The following is a 17,861-nucleotide window of genomic DNA, read 5'->3' on the forward strand; positions in this document are numbered from 1 at the left end:
CAGAAAGATAAATCATGCATGACAAACTGGAACAGAAGACAAGGCTGTATCCAGAATAGGGTAACTCTGCTGGTGCAGCTGTCCTAGCAAACTGTACTGACAGTGTGTTCCCAGCACAGCCTTCACTCGTACTAGCAAAATCACATTATTTGCTGGCACAGCTTTTTCCTGAGGTCCCTCTTCCCTCATCCAGCAAGCGAAAAGTGTTTCAGTAAAAGTAAAGGTTTGTCCTAAGTATACCCACAGTGAGAGCTTTTGTGTCAGTCGGGGATGAAGTCAAGGATCAAGCCTCTTTACGTCTTTGGCCAAGACAGCTATAACAATAAAAATCTGTAAAATAGGCAAGTTCTTCCTTTGACTGGAGTGAGAAGTCTTTCACAAAGACTTCAATACTGGCTTCTGCCACTAAGAGGAATCTTACCTTCTCATCTGCTTTTGCAGAAATGCAGAGATAAAATGTCTCACCACCCATGCCCTGATCGGAAAGGTTACGGTATTTCCGCAAGCAAAAAGAAGTCTCCAGCATGCCTGTGACTGACCCCAGCTGCTGCTCCACCCCCGTTTTGGAGGAGAAAGCTCACCCACCCGGCGTGCCCACGGCAGCGAGGCTCAGCCGGGGCTGAGCACCCTTCCCTGGAGCCGCAGGAAGGGGGAAGCGGACAGTGGGCTTGGTGCCACTGCCTTCTGCAGGCACAGCCTTCTCCCTGGATGGAGAAGGGAGGACCACCATGTACAGCAACATGGGAAAAATTATGCCAAACCAAGTGCCTGGGACTAGGTGGGCAGCTTTAAGAAAACAACCCAATTCACTAAGATGATGAAAACCACAGCTGATTTAAGATGTATTTTAAAAGGAATTTGTGGATCTGCTTTCAGGAGCTGTGTGAAAAGATATTTTCCAGGTGTGCTGTATGGTATGACCTACTGGTCACAATCATCCAAGTGGTTTAAGATTTTAACACCATTGTCTATGATTTTCATAAGAGAATGAGCAGTGACTTTAACATGCCCTTGAGGAAATTAAGATCAGCGAGGGATCTGGCAGCATATTCATACACGGTTTTCAGCCTGTTAAAAGGGCTTACCTGCTTACCTGCCTTTGGTTTGGCAACATCTAGAGCTGTGGTCCTTGGCCACCCAGTATTATCTAATTTCTTTACAAGGCATGCAGTACGTATTTCTGGAAGGTTGGACCTAATCCAGGCTACTATGGTTTCCATGGACAGGAAGCTTGAAGGTTTGGGATTAACACGGCAGGAGGCTGAAAAGAAAATTGAGGACCTGGAAATAACAACTGATGGTCCTGACGCAATCATCACCGAGAACACTGCAGCTTTGAAAAATGTAATCAACAGCCTGGAGAATAATCTCAGATAAAAGGCTAGCTTTTGGAGGACAGTGGAAAGGTCCTGCAAGTACAGTTACAAGACAGGTTCTGGTACACTTTTGCATATGAATTTCAAGCAGTTGTCCACAGCACCATTTAGGAAAACACGCAATACAAAAGCTTGGAACTATCTGATCTAGCCCACTGTCTCATTTAAAGGAAGACTGCCGCTGGCTAAGACCTATGACAGAAGGCCTCTTCTTCCTCTAGCCGTGGAAGCCGAAGGTGCTCCTGTTCCCCACTTGCTCCTCGCTGGCTGGAGGCTTACATTTCCTACCTCAGTCATTGTGAGCCCTCCACTGACCTTCAACCAAAGCCAACCCAGATAACTTTGCCTGGAGTAATAAACGGAGCACTTCCACAGCTCTTGCAACAAGTAGAGTGGTGGAGTAGTAATTTCCAGCTAGTAAGCAATGATGATCCATGGTCAGAGTGTCATCTTCAACCTTTGTGGCCCCTTGCAAAGGCAACACCTGACCACTATCTGAGATGTGTAGCATAGATAAAGTTACAGAAAAGGCAAGATGGAAAGTTTCAATTTCTGTATCACTACAGTACTAGCTGAAGAAATAAGCTTACCAGCAACCCTACTTAACTTAAAAGCCCTAAGTAACAATTATCCACGATGCAGTACTTGACAGAAGACTCATTACTTTAGAGCAGACACACCAGTTCTATCCTGAATTTTCAGGACACATTAATGTTGTTGTGGGCAAAGTACCACCCTGATATCCTTTGGTGATGGCCAAGACAACAGAGTCAGAATAAAATAAAGACTCCGAAACAGTGTACTAAACCGACCCCTCTCTAAACTATCTTTATTTACTATCCACAGAAAGGTCACTAAAAAGCAATATATTTTAAAGAAGAAAATTATTGACCTTTGAAACACAAATGGCAATGCAGGTAAGCAGAACCTCCGCTGAATTTATTCTTGTCTGTGTCCGAAAGTCAGGTGCCAACTCACATGGATACCCTACCACTAAATGACAGAAAGAGGCCTTATGGTTGACTTACAGAGACTGGCAGGGATTAGCTAAACCTGGTTTCTGAGGGTGCTTCCTATTAACGTGGACTATCTTCAAGGCCTGGATGCTCCAGGAACCAGACAAATGCAAAAACTGGTTTTAAGCCACCTTTGGTCTTTCTGCTGTGTTCAGCAGAGTTTTAGTGCAGCTGCAAGCGAAAGACAAAGGACCACAAGGTGGCAACTTCACCGAGACTTGTCCCCTTAAAACCTCAAAGTTTGATTCTGTGTTCAGGATTCTGCTCAAAAATTAATAAAACCAGGAAAATCATGAGAGGCCACACTGACTGTAGAAAGTCCAACTGAGGAAAAACTGCACTAGGAAAAGTGCCAAGAAAGTGCATGGGACCTAAAAATGCTTTCAGATAACACAGTCAACATGCTAGGCAGCAAAAATGTTTCTGCCAGGAAAACATAATGCCACTGCTAAGAAACATAAGAAATCAAGTTAAAGGCTTCTCATGAGGAATAAAAGGCACAACAAACAATAGTGATCATTCAGAAACTCAGACGCAATTAAAGACTAAGAAAGGTGATAAGTTAGAGGAAAAAAGGACAAAAAAGACCCCTCCCGAATTCTACATCTCCAAAGAGTTATTCAAACTCCCACTTGAGTGTTTCCAGAGATGAATACCACTGATTCTGATTCAGGAAGTTACAACAAATATATTAAAATTCAGTCAATTATATCCCAAACAGTTATCGTGCTGTTCCGGAACCTTTGTGACCACTAGAAACCGCTTAATTGATAAAAGAGCAAGCACTCAAAGATCAAGCTATTTTTCTGTCAGGACTACTTCACAGGAGACAAGCAGAATTAGGAAACCCCAGGAAGAGGCTCCAAGCAGGCTTACTATACCTGATCTACCTAGCGTGTCCTTAGGATACGGTAAAGCACTTCTCACCGCTTCTCTAAGGATTGCTTACTAATACACCAATCCTGCAGTAGTTTCAAATGGGATTTAAAGAGGATAAGTAAATGGAGTCAGAATTACCTTTGCTGGGGCTACTTTCATTCTTTCATTCTGACAAGTCAAAGAAATCCTTAAGTTGAACTGCAGATCTAGGTTTCAGCACCTACGTTCCAGTGTTTTTCATATCATTTCATTACGACTAGTCCTGGCAATGAGCAATAAAATCCCCAGTGGGTTTGCAGATCATCACAGCAACATGATTAGAAAGCTTGATCCAAGTATCGTAAAAGTCAATGGAACTTGGATTGAGCCCAAAGAGAAATGGTTTTCCCTGCTATGGGTGGTTAGCTATACATTATGCTTCTTCTGTTGATAAAAGTGAATCTTTCCCCATGCACTGATTTTAATTTCTTAACAACAGAGCTTGCTTTTGAACAACATAGTGTCATGAAAGAAATCATAACCTGGAATAGAGAAAACATGTCTTCTGTGCTCTGGGATCAATTAAAAATTCCAATGACTACAGTAACTATTGAGTAAGACTATCACGCTATTACCTAAAGGTATGCACATACATAGGTACACACACATGCACTGGCTTACTGATCTGTAGGTCCTCTAAACCCTTCCCTGGGAACTAGCACTATGACGAGCATTTGTAGGAGGAGAGATGTAGTGTGTGTGGTCATGGGGACACAGAATGTATCTCACCTCCTGTGTAAAATTATTCTCTAAAATTTTACACATTTCCCATCTTTAAAATATGGAGACATTTCTGTGAGAAAAAAAAGTTTTATTCTAAGGAATAAAACAAAATGTTCTAAAAATAGTCTAAATATTTATAAGATATTTTAACACAGATTTCAAGAGATTTTTCATAAACACAAACACACTATTGAGTTTATGTAGTAATTACTTGGCATTTTACATCTGCTATAACATGCCAAGTAATGTGGGTAATATTTCTAGCTTACATGCTGTTCTTAGCGCAGAGGGCTCTTTTGTTCATAGGGATGTAATAATTCACATACTAACTGGAAGAACAAGTCAATCTGACAAGAGTTGTACCTGAAGAGAACAAAAATCACAGAAACATTTGGGTTGGAAGCCACCTCTAAATGGGTCATCCTAGATCATCTATAATAGACACTTATCTAGTCTAGCCATGACTGACTCCACACCCTCCCATGGCAGTTTGCTCCACTGACCTAAATGTTGCGTAGTAGTAACCCCTTTCCAATATCGAATGGTCTAGCAAAGTATACCCTGCTGCAGCTTAACCACAGTATTTTTCCCCCTTTTCTCTTCAATAACAGGTGAAAATACCTTGCCCCGTTCTAATATGCCCTCCTGCATATATATGTGCAGTTAAAGCTCTGACTCACACTTTCTCCAGACTCAATGTACCTAGATTTTTTGTCTCAAATACTCTTTCATCTTGACTTTGGGCTTTTCCATCTTCCGGAAGAGTCCTGTGAATTGAGGTTACCTTTTGGCTCTTGATTTTGTGGGTTGAAGAGGATTTGAAATGTTTGCATCAAGTCTAGTTAGGAATTTATTTTATGAGGCTTGAAGTTACAAATATGTCATGGCACATCTCCCTGCTTTATAGTGGCATTTGTTCTTTCAAATTTAATACTGTTCTCCCAAGAAACACCTTGAGAAAATCACATGTACAAGATCAATACGCACATTAATGAGATAGCTGGAATTTAATACTCCTTTTCTTCAGGATGTGCTTTTTAATTCCAGGGAACTTCGACCCAAACTTGAACAAGGAGTGCTACTTCCTAATACAAATGCTATGTCACCTCCATTAGGCATTGCTAGGAGCAAAGCCACATCAGCACCAAGACTACTTGAGCATTTACACAGAGTGTCTGAAGGCTGTCAAGGCCACACTAAGTTCCAGTAGCAGGAACTTAAAAGCTGCTTCTGATATGCCTGGTTGGGCTGCAGTCATGGCAAGGTCACCATATACTTTGATTTTTAAATAACACCCTTCGCCTAATACACATTAATGACTGTGACACCCCTGTGCTCCCACCACAGAGGAGGTCCAGGAGCGCAGGAGAACCTGGTGGCCCGCTCACGCTTACAGAGGGTCTTTGGCTGAGCTGCCTGGAGTCACATATTGTGCCTGCAAGGCATGTGCTACCAAACACCCACCCGTCCTAATTCTGCCAGTGCCTAGCACAGACCCCTCTGAGTGATTTCTGAGCAACCCATAAAGACAGACTCGGGTGGTCAAGTTCTCCATCCACAACAGAACACCTGCGCCAGTTTCAATACCTGAGGATTTGCAAATATTTCCACAGTCCTAAACTTGAAATCCAATATCCATTTGGTGTATCATTGTATCATAATGCACATGCACTGAAGTAGAATCTGGGACTTCAAATCAATTATTTGCCTGTAACATTAAACGAGTCCATTTTCCCAATAAAAATACATGCCTATAGAAAGTGGTAAAGAAGGGGCTCTCACACATGAACAGGAGACTTTTTTTCCTCTGTTTTGACAAAAAAATTGGCAGAGGGTATCTGAATGGTTCGCCCCACAGTTGCTTCAAATAGCTGCAATATAATACTCATCCAACTTGTTTTCAGAATCAGTACGAGGAAGGTTTGGGTTTTCTAGTTTTTCACTGTTTCAACAAAGAGAGGACACTGCTGCCAGGACTGCCTCTGCCTCTTGCCAGCGTGAGAAGCTGCAAACACACTTAACAATAGCATGGCACGAGCAATTTCTATATTAAAGCGATAGCTGTGAAGTCTTATACAAAGACAAGCATTACATTTTCCAATATGCAGCTCAGAAGACAGGCTTATTGACCATAAAATTAATTATATAACCCAACTTGTATTATGCCATCTGAGACCTTGGTTAGGCCACTACCTTTTTTACATAGACATATATATTTATCTTTTTTCCCCCAGACAACTGTCAAGTTACATTCCTTTTAGAATGCTGCTGCGGTGCTGACCTGAAGCATAATGACTGTGCTCATTATAGGGGTATTATGAGTTCTGGGACGAAGAGCTGTCAATAATTTGATTTGCTGCATATAAGGTAAAACATTGTCTTTGTTGTAAAGGAAATCCCACTTATATCTTTTTGAAACAGTAATTACAATAATAAACAGATTAAGAGTGGTAACCACAGGTCTCCCTCCAGCAAGGCATGCAAGCCCGTGCCTCAGCGGGTGTGTGGGACAAGGAGACAGGGTGCTACAATCTAAACTGCTGGGTCAGGCCTTAGCGTACAATCCTCTGCATCCTTGAGTGAAAGAAGATGGTACGGAATACTGCTGTGCTCACTGCAAATAGATTCAATGTTTTCTGTATAAATGAAAAACCTGTACACAGTAAACTTTCTTGATTGTTCAGTCTAGCTTTTCTTTTTTGTTGTTTTTACTGTGAATTCAGTGCAGCCTTTTAAAGACTGTGAAAAGAAATGGCCTTCAGCAGGGATTTATATTCTAATCACAAAATCTCAATTTCTTCCAGAAAAAGAGCTATTGTGTTCTCCAGTTTTCAGATAAGTCAGGTCCAACTAGTAGATGTTGCCCTTATGTTGTGATTATGTATAGCCAATTAATTCCTATTTAATATACTGCAAGATAAACTGATACCTGTGCAGTCGGGTTCCAAATATGTTACATTAATTTGGTAATGACAGTACAAGTAGGTAAGTCTCTAACACCTTCCTGTCCATTTATACAGAAGGCTTTTTCGCCTTTTTTTTTTTCAAAGACCTCTGATCCAAAGGTCTTTTAAAGGTCTCACCTCCGGTGAACTGGGAGAGAGGCTTTTGTTGCTACAAGTTCCTGTAGGAAAAAAGCAAAGGTGCTCCTTTCCCAGGATTTCAGTTTAGCCCTCACCATCAACATCCAATTGAGTTGCCCAGTATACACTGAATTCTGTTCAAAACCCTTACTGGTCTTCATCCTGGTTTATTACAGCTGTTTGTCTGCTGGCCGCATTTGTACCCCTGAGCACCAGTGAGTCCCCGCTCACTGCAGGCTGATGGTCAGGACAAGATCACAGACCTCTGACACGCTCCCGGCAGCCGCCTGTTCGCCTGCTCACTCGCTCTCTCCCCTACAGCCCGTGGGCTACTCCAGCGCAGATGGGGCTCAGGGCCCGGGCTGCAGGGTCAGACCCCTCTGCTGCCTAGAAGAGGAGTTTCGATGTCTAATGTTCACCTGTAAAGGTCACTGAGGCTGAAATGAAAACCCCAGGAAAACATGGAACACAGGTTAAGTCTCTTTCAGTGTGTTATCAGTGTTTAAAAGTTTTTAACGAACCAGGAAAAAAGAAGAAATTCTAAATTTAAGGCTTCTGCTCCATCCTCATCACCTTCTTGTGTTGAGGCAGTTCAACTGATGCAGCAAAATACAAACCAGACACAGTAAGACAGCCCTGTTTCACAAGCTCACTAATACAACTCACTTCCATTTCCACCGCCCTCCACCTGCAAAGCCTCCTCCTGACCCTGGACCCTGCGGGGCGAGCCAGCAGCTCGTACCCTCCGCTGTCGGCCAAGCGACACAGGTTTACAGCGAGAGGTGGGAGAAAGGTTGCAAAGAAAGGTCAAACCTTCTCGTGACCACCACGCTCCTACCCATCCCCACCGCTCTTCCAGTGCTGCCCAAAGCCTCCTCTTTGGGGCTCAGCCCCCACCTCCGCTGCTCCCCAAGCCCTTTTTCTGGGACCAGCACAGGCTCCGCTCCTCGCCTGAGATGCTGAGGAGTGATGACCAAGAGTCTATTCCTGCACAATCCACCCCAAACCATAAATCTAAATGTATCTTCCAATTCTACCCACGTATTCATAGGCCCCTGCATGGGGACATACTATTCTTTCAAAACTATTACAGGAAAATGCTGCAAATGATTGTCATAAAAAACCTCCATCATAATTTCATTAAAAATTAACAAAAAGAAAGCATTAGTGTTGTCCTGCCAACTGGGGGTGGTGTGGTGTCTCATATTATTAAATTGAGAAGGGCAGCAATGGAAAGCCTTTTTAGATTGGTGTTTCCATTCTTTCCTCTTTTGCTTGGTTCAAAAGTCCTGCATAATTAATACTGTAGTACTTAATAAATGCTTATGAACCTACTACCTCTCTGCTCTTTCCGTTTAATTAGGTGATTGACTTCAGGCGTACTATAAATTATAATGACAATTTAATTACTTTCTTAATGTGCACACTTAAAAGATTTATAAACAGGAATAGAGTAGTACAGAGCGCTGAAAACTAGAAATATCATGGACTGGAGAACTGCACAAAGTAATCCCATCTAAAGTATCTCTCCAGTGTCTGAGCACCTGCAATGACTGGCAGACATGGTATTTACAGTGTCTGGTACAACCACAGAGAATTGTGTATTTCTATCTGAACACCCGTGTGCGCCCCTTTTAACTTTTTTTTCTAGCACTAGCGTATCCCACTCGGCTTCACGGCAGGAACCTAAAGCGCTTCTAAGGAGAAGTCAGGCCATGGACTTCAGCATCTTTTAGGTAAAGTGTTTGTAAAAAGTGGAAGACCCTTTCCCTTCTTTGAAACAAATCATAAAACTTCTGCCTCATTTCATCGTAACACAGTCATTGTTAAAATTTGCAGGGGGGACAAAATCTCCCATGGAATTCCAGCTGGCACAGGCAAATCGTCAAAATCCATGGATTTCATCATCTCATAAACAGACCCTTCCTAGTCAGGAGACAGAAATGTCTGTCGGAGAATATTTCACACCATCAGCACCACATACTGCAACAATCAAAGTTAGCTCTTCTGATATTGTTGTTACGCCATCTAGGATTCATTCCCCTGTCACTTACAGGAATGTAAATTATAATTAAATTCACAAAGCTAAGAGAATAGCATATATAACAAACCGAGTAAGAATCGGACCCTGGTTTTCACTTCAAACCAGTGCTCAGAAAAGTACAATTGATAAACTAAAAATAATCTTTTTAAATTGAAATAGTTTAAGATACTAAAAGAAGAGTTAACCTATCTAAATGTCCAGACATTTCCAACCCCTGGTTGGTCATTGAAAACAAAGAAATCATGACTGTTTTCTACAAGTTACCTGTCACCAACATAGAGAGACGACAGCATTTGTTTTAAATCACACTGTATGCTATATTGGTGAAACTTTCTCATGTAAAGAAGTCATTAAAATTTGGGCTAGAGGAGACGCTTTCCCATCTGGGAGCTGAATCTGGTTTGGTGTGACTATTCCTGTCTGTTAATTTAGCAGTATAAAGTATAACTGTACATTCTTGGCATACTTACTGGGGATGCTGGCATCTCTGTAACCAGAACTGCTTTCAGAGAGGGAAAAAAAAAAAGACTGGGCAATTCACAGTGCACTAGAAAAATCACGGGCGATTCAGTGTTTTAAGCATCATCTATCAACAGTGTTGAATAGTCAAAAGGGAAATAAATTTAAATATATCACCAAAGCACACTGCTGTGATAATTGTCTCTGGTTTTCCTTTTTAATACAGAAAAAAAAAAATCCCAGACACTCATCTCATTCATGCCCAGTGAAGCTGAGTGGAAAGCAGATCAATCCTACAGCTTCCTCGTGTCGTCTGTCCACCTCAGCCGGCACAGAGCGGGGCCAGAAAAGGTATGTGTAGAAGAGAAAATGCTGGGAGTTACGGTGAATCACAGGGAGCTGCTTTGTCTGCAGTTTCCGTTCTTGGAGGAGCTGCGCAGGGCTGAAACAATGGCTCTCCTATGGAGCTGCGTCTCATCTACCTCATCTACAGCTGGTGATGGATGATGGGTCAAGAGGGCAGCAGACTTTGGGTGCACAACCCTTAAATACTTTATCAAAGATGGCAAAAGGCCATGTACTACAATAACACAGCAAATACTTCCTCTTGCTGTAGAGCAGACAAATTCCTTCCTCTCTGCTGGCTAAATCTGAAGCTTTTGGTTCACGGCTCAGAGTGTGTACAAGTTCTATATTCGCAAAACATATGCATAAAAAAGCTGCGTTTTTATTCCTGAGACCGTTCAATTGTAAACATTCTCACAGAATTGAAAAGTCAGCCCTATTTGTGCTGAAATCCTATGCACTCATAAATATGTAATTCTAGGGATTTATGGGGTTTATAGACACATTTCACTCATTTTAAAAATTCAAACTGCATAGTAAGAATTGAAAAAATTTGTAAAACTGTGTAACTCATCCGAACTTTTCATACTGAAAGAGTTTCCTGAAAGAAGAACATACTGATTTGACAGAAGTTAAAAGTTCCGTAAAAACCAGAAATTTTGTCCCTGGTTAAAATGAAGATTAGTAAAAGTAATAGGCCTTGTGATATAACAAGATACTTCAATACTAACAGTTTAACAGTATTGTTATGCTACCCAGTGAATTATAATTTAACAAGACATACAACATGAGTTGGAATACCTTCACGCAATCAAAATATCTTTATGCAAATTAAACTGAAGCAACATTTAAAATGTTCTGAAATAAGATATCTTACTGTATAAGAGTTGTCAAGAGTTTGTCCCAGTTTAGAGCAGAGGTGAAGTATTTCAGAGCCTTCTGCCGTTTAAATGTTCTTCCAACCAGTTTTGTCTTCTGTTCTTCCTTAGCTGTTTCTCCCTCTGTTTATCCTCCTAGGTGTCTTTAAAGCTTCATCTAACTGCTCTGAATTTGACAATACAACTTAACACTCTAACAGGACAGAAAGCTGTGGCCTCATGTTTGGTTTCTAAAGGCAGTGGTGGAAAGGAATCTCCAAAGAAACCTTCAAACCAGCTGTGACCCCTTCAGCTCCCTTACCAGCTGAGTAGAGCATCAGCCACAGAAGACAATCGCTCAGCTGCCCACGCACACGGCCCCAGAAGACGAGGTAATGCTGTAATAATGGAATCATTGATGAACGGCAACAACACCTAATACCAGCTCATAACTTTCCCATTTTGGAGACTTTGAGGAGTGTGTTCACATCAAAGAGTTGAAGCAACTGGCAGAGTTCTTCTGGCAGCGCAGTGCAGGCAGCGAGGCAGCAAGCTGTGCCGTCCCACCGCGTGCCCTGCAGCGGCACGGGAAACCCGCGCCTTCTGCCTCCGGGCGCGTGAAGGCAGAAGAAACAGGCGGTTTCCCTCCCAGAGATCTCACGGCATTTTACGCTACAGCAATGGAGTTGCATAATTTCAATCAAATGATGTATTACAAATCTCACCATAGGTTTTGAACTTAAACGCTTCAGAACTGAGCAAAATAAACGGTGCTTATGTTCAGAAAATGGAAGGTCTCGGGGTGGAGGTATCTCAACTTTCTTACAGCCCTATTGAACAGATTACAAGCAGGCCTGTCATCTCTAATTCAACCAAGTGTAAATTTCAGATTAAAAAAAAGTGATTTCAATGAATAGCCGTAATGTGTACTGAAAAAGCTTCCAAAGCAATAAAAGCTTTTGCACAGCCTCTATCATCCAGAAGGCAAATCTGCACATAGGTAACTTGCCCTCTGAGTATTTTCCTTCCTTTTTGAGAGTGTGAAGCTCACATTGGCATCAAACTGCATTGTACTTTTAATGAGTTCTCCATCTGAACTGAGAGGCACTTGAGGAGCCACAGTGATGTCCCAGAGAAAAACATTTTGAATGTAACTTTTCTGCTACACCCACCTTCAGTTCGTGGCCCAGCACTCTGCTCCCTTTTATTCATCCAGGTAAGGAGAAGCTAACAGACGGGGGAGGGAAGAGATTGGGAGCCATATGGAGCTAGAGTCAATTTTTGGTATGTATTTGTGAATAGACACAAAAGAGATAAATGCTGGCATGCATAAATTCATATTTTATCGATATCTATTCTGGTACTTACTGTCAGAGTAATTTATTCAAAAAAGGCTTTTAAAGGCAAACACCGGTTTAAAGAAAAACCCAAATCCTTAAAAAGACACATTCCAATCCTGACTTATTCCTTGCCACAGCAAGTCCAGGATCCTGATGACGTGAAGCAGAAGGCAGAAGCCCACTCACTGGGTTTATCACCCAAAGCCAAAAGGGAAACCGGCGCAAATAACCAAGAACCCAAGAGAGAGTTTCTCCAGGCCACTGCCCAGAACAAGTCCCCTGGGAGCGGGGCCGCTCGAGCAGGGGTGGACAACCAGCCCTGCGCACGGAAGCGCTGAGGTTCCACATCCAAGCTGCTCGTGCAGGGGGCAAGCAGAACCGACAGTTTTGCATGCAGTATCTTGCAATGACAAAGCCTATCAAAATTACAAGGTTTCACTAGTTTTGCTGCCTGTAGTTGCTGTACCTACAAATGTTCAGTTTCACTTCTCAGACTTATTCAAATTATTGAGCCCTCATGGGTCTGTGAACCTGAGCTGCAAGTCTCAACGCAGAAGGGGATTTATTAAAAGACTGCTGGTGCATCTGACTGTGACAAAATGCTAAAATAAAAAAGTAATGAAACACAATGAACATTTCTGAACCCCAGATTATGTTTGGCCTGGAGCCAGTGGACCCATTTGATTTCCACTAACTCCCCTATCACAGATTGCTATCTCCCCAAACTGTGATCTAAGGCCACCACACAACAGGACCGAGAGAACAGTGGAGCAAAAGTATCTGTGAGAGTCACTTATTCCGTTAGTTAGAAATCGAAAATTAAAAGAGCCACTTCAAATGCTAACAGAATGCAAAAACTCATCACTTCCTTCCAGAGGAAGGAAAAGACCTTATTTGTAAGTATTGATCAGAACACGTGCTGTGGCAGAAAACTTCTGGACTCTACTCACAGTTCTTAAATAGCTCTGTGTCTGGACTCAGGCAAATGGTTTGAAATTTCTATGCTTTTTCAAAATAGTAATAAAAACACATACCCACCTCACAGAATAGAGGCTTCATCAATGTTTCTAACTCACTCTCAGCTTCTTAAGTAGACAGTCCTGCAAAAGTGCAGAGTACCATTATTTAGATTTGATTTCCTTTAAAAAATTGTAATCCTGTCTATTTCTTGGGGGGTCTTTGCCAGGTAGGAACAATTGTGGATGGAAAATCTGCATCTCTGCCTCAGGCTCCTGCCTCACACATATGTGTACATCATATTCCTACATCTTCCACAATATATACCACGAGTCTATGAACAGGTCAGTAGGACACAAGCCATGCAATGCACATCTAAATCTGAATGCAGAACATACAAAAAAAACATGGGTATTTTTAAGATCAAAACCTTTCCTAAGAACCTCATTTTTTCCCGGTCACACAGTCTGGGTGCGACATGTAAGAAACGGCTTTCTGAGGCACTGCGGTGTCTTCTGAATCACTGCCATTACCCGAGAAAACCCCAGGAAGTGGTTTGGATGAGAAGCTGGACCCAACTTGCGTAGGTATCAGCTGATGTCAGAGTACACACAGCACAAAGCCCTAACAATACAGATATTGTGAAACCAGGAATAACCTTCTCTTACCTCCTGCAGTTTGGGAAATCATTTCTAACCCGGTGACTACAGAGCTTAGGAACAAGTCAAACAGTTAATTATTCACTGCATGCTTCATAATTAATCTCCATTTCAGGCCAATTCTTTGTATGCCCATAATAACATGAAGATCTCCAGTGAGGGAAACAACAGCATGAGCTTTTGGATCTCCTTCTGCAAAGCAATTCGTTTTTCCATAAACAGTTACTATTAAGCAAGGACAAAGCAACAAAACAGACAGCCATCTGTGTAAACCAATTTAAAAGGATGGTGACCTCATAAAATTTTTCGAACTAACGCTCTCCATTTAACTTCTGCCACCCCATCCTGCCCCGGCAGATGCTGGGTTTGAGTAGGTCCTCGGGCAAGCACAGTGCTTCCTCTTTAGGGAATGCTGGTACTTTAAAGCCACAGCAATTTCAAACCTGTGAAAAGAGTACGTCAATGAAAATACCTCGGCATATATGGAAGCAGGACAACCTAACCAGCAGCCCACGCACCCCAGAGGGTGTTGCCACAAAGGTCTGCGCTACGTTTGCCAGCTGAGCTTCCTAGAGGTATGAGGTCAGGTAAGCGCAAAGGTTGAGGCCGCCGATGATAACACAATCCCTGCTGAAGCGTGTTCTTTCTTATGACCCGGAGAGAAGCCAGCACAAGCACAGATGGCAACCACATTAGAAAGGAAGACAAACCTGAGAGCCTTAGAGCAAAACTCAGGAATCCACATCTAGTGCAGCCGTCCTGCACACACCTGACATGGCCGCAGCATCCACAGAGCTTTCTGCCTCTTTAGACTTGAATCTGATGAGGCTTCAGGCAAAACATACAAAACAAAATACCAAGTAGAACACCTACAAACAGGTGCGAGTAATAAACACCCAAGGCCATGCCTTGCACCGTGTCACTCACTCACAGAACTGCCCTTTATTCCATTTACTGCAGTCAGTCAGAGCGACACAAGAGCTGAGAGGGAGGTATATCAGGAAGGTGTTGGTGATACCAGACCACTGGTAGCACAGCAGAAGGAAGTACACCAACTCGCTTACAAAGGCACGTGGACTACAAACATTTCAGTATCGAAGAAGGTAACTGAAAGAAATGTATATTCTCTTCCTAAGAGTATATTAATTTTATTTAAATGCTGCAAGGAAGCATTTGCTTCTCCATTATATAAAGATGATATTTCTAACCCATGTAGTGCAGACATGGTAAAAATTACCTCCTACAACGCCAAGGCTTGTTACATTGACTCTTTTTCTCTTTAGCCTGCATTTTCAAACAGTCATTACTTTACTGTTCCCCTTCCACAACACCTGATATTTGTGTGCCTGATAGTTGTGTTTGCTTTAAAATAACGGCTGTGAGGCGAAGGTAACTTGCCCTTCTGACCCAGAGCGTAATAGTACAAGTGTTTGTGCAGTAATAACCCATCGTACACAAAAAGTGACATTTCTCTAATTGGCATTTGCTGAATGCAAGGGCACCCTCTACAAACACAGTGGCTTTTTTATTGGCAACCTCTTTAATTATCTCACTCGTCCTAACACAGAATCTCCTTTCTATCATTAGAGAAAAACAAACCGCTCCTCACCACAGCCACAGTAATACCATATATTTCATATTACGTATCAGTGAATACTATTAAAGATTAGCCTTAAAAGACAGAGTAGTATTAACAGCCGTCCTGGGAATTTGTTACAGAAAAGGGAACAATTCTGACCTTTGAGTCCATGTTTCAGTGCCTTTTTGATACGCTTCAGAACAAAAGTTCAAGCTGCATCTCATTTCAGTTTGTCACATCTTGTTGCGAGTAAAAGTGAGGACAGAAATTCGAGAGAAGCTGGGCTGGTGCTGCTTTCCCTTGCCTTCAGCCCTGCTGTGTCAACTGATGCTGGCACATGCAGTGTATTTCTCTGCTTCTTTTGTTTTTGTCTTTCCTTGGTCACTGCTTTGAGTTCCTACTCAGCCACCTCCAACAGCTGTCCTGTTCACTGCCACATTATGTAAAAACTCAAAAATGGCTTAGGAAACATTTAAATCTGCACTCTATCTTGGCAAGCAGTTAATCCTTGAAGCAAATGCTACTTACACAATGGAGTGCCTGCATTTCCTAGCCCGCCGCGGAGATGTTGTGCCTCATCTCGTGAGGCTGGAAGGAATGCACAAAGCTTTGTAACATACCTCCGACTTTCCATTTCTACTATATAAGCATCTTGTTATCAGTTTTTATAGGGAGGGAAAATGGGAAAGGAAATTCCTGGAAGAGATTACAATTGTCAAACAAGCTTTTGATATCTTTTAAACAGCTGAAGCATTTATTTTTTGGCGGCGCTGTCAAAAGTCTATGAGGGCTTCCTGGCTGCAGTGGAAGGAATAGTACATTTAGTTCAACTACAAGCTGTACTTTTTAAAAAATCCATATGAAAACAGACTCATTATTCATTTTTCTGTTAATACGTGGTTTTGCCCTGCAGTTTCAATAATATTTTTTGTAAGACCTTGCAGTCTCAAGAAAGAACTGCAACTTAAGAGCTAATGCTTTAATAAACTCTTGTTTATATTATAGTCAAACCAGAACAAACAGAATAAAGCTACAAATGACATTTTTATAGGAAGTCAAGAGAAAGATTCATGTGTCTGAATATTTTAGTTACAGTATGGTAGGCATGATTATTATTTCCTGTAAAGCCAAACTGTAGCTTTAAAGAACTGGATGAAGGCTACTCTGGGAATAGAGCATGGATATGACTTGGGCTTCTGAAGAGCAGCTAGATATAAATACCATACAATTTTAATGCAAAACTCCCATCAAGTATTCTGGGAATTTTACAATGGAGCAACGGCAAGATATGGCCATCAAAAATCTGGTGTGAGTCTTCAAAATACCACCATGCTGGATTTCTACAAATGCCTCCCTTTGTGGGAGAAAGTGCCAAAAACTTTCAAGAAGAAGGTTTGCAGTGAGACAAGCAAGAAAATGACCTTTTTTAAAAGTGATCATAGAATCTCAGAAATTAGATCAAAAAGGAAATAGCCAAAGTCTATTAGATCATCTCGTACCCAAATAAGAAAAATCGATGTAGCATATTTTACAGTGTTTTGTCCAGGTCACTTTTGAGTTACTCAAACTCATCAGCTCTTCTGCTTTCCATCAGGAGAACAGACCTTCACCATAATGATTTTTTTCCTGGTAGTTAACCTAATACTTCTCTTTCTCATTTGCACCATTTTACTCCTTTATACCTCTTTGAGACTGCTATTCCCTTCTAGGTGATCCTGGCTTTGATGCTTTTACCACTGTGCTATCCAATTTAATAGCAATCAAGGTAGAAAATGCTAAACTAAAAAGCATAACTGATGTTCTGATTTGCAACCTTGCTCCCTCTGTAACCAGTGGCATGTTTGTGGTGGAATGAGACCTGAGCTCCTGGTCAAGAGTCAAGAGGGTGAAAAATCACCACTGTTCACATTTAAAGACAGGTTGTATTTCATTGGCACATGGCCCCGAGCTTTACAGAGGATGGAGATCTACTAGCAAAGCAACCTCAGAGGTTCCTATTCTCTTTACTCAGTGTGATGCTCCACGATTTGGTTACACTAAGAAAATTTGGTTTCTATTACTTCTCCCTGCACATTAGTGAAAGAGGCTTTAAAGAGTTTTGTGTCTCCTAGTTGACATAACCCCATTTCTTTCTCATTTCCAAATTACAGAATTCCAGATTAGGATTTCTGGCTGGCCTTTGTATATGGAAATGGAATTCCCTGGAAGATGGGAAGGAGTTTCACACTGCAGATTGCTATCCTACCTCCCAAGCAAGGAACAGCAGATGTCAGGACCTTAGGAACTGACTTTATATCTCCTCTGTCCCTGAACAAAGACCATCACAAGCAGCATGCAGAGCAATTCCCAAACATATATTCACTTCACTGCCTAAAAGTGTAAGTGTACAAGAAGGAACGCTGCAGAGAGTCCGCCCTTGAGCACGTTGGAATAAGTTTGTAAAAACAACATGACTACATGATAAGGAATTTAATTTTTTAACTTAGTTGCTATTATTTCTAACCA

General features: G+C 41.8%; 1 protein-coding gene across 17 annotated transcripts in view; it reads right to left on the minus strand.

Moving 5' to 3' along the window:
• HIVEP2 (HIVEP zinc finger 2) overlaps window positions 1–17,861 on the minus strand; it is a 141,569-nt gene that overhangs the window by 65,517 nt on the left and 58,191 nt on the right. For 11 of the 17 annotated variants that reach the window (XM_075035866.1, XM_075035874.1, XM_075035867.1 and 8 more), the window contains one exon: window positions 13,200–13,261. The exons of 5 other annotated variants lie outside the window; for them this stretch is intronic. The gene's annotated coding sequence lies outside the window, so the exon portion shown is untranslated. Of the gene's footprint in view, window positions 1–1,085; window positions 1,262–13,199; window positions 13,262–17,861 lie in introns of those variants that run through there. One more of the 17 variants, XM_075035863.1, reaches the window with a different exon arrangement.

Source organism: Buteo buteo, chromosome 9, assembly GCF_964188355.1.
Source record: "Buteo buteo chromosome 9, bButBut1.hap1.1, whole genome shotgun sequence".
NCBI classification, from domain to species: domain Eukaryota; kingdom Metazoa; phylum Chordata; class Aves; order Accipitriformes; family Accipitridae; genus Buteo; species Buteo buteo.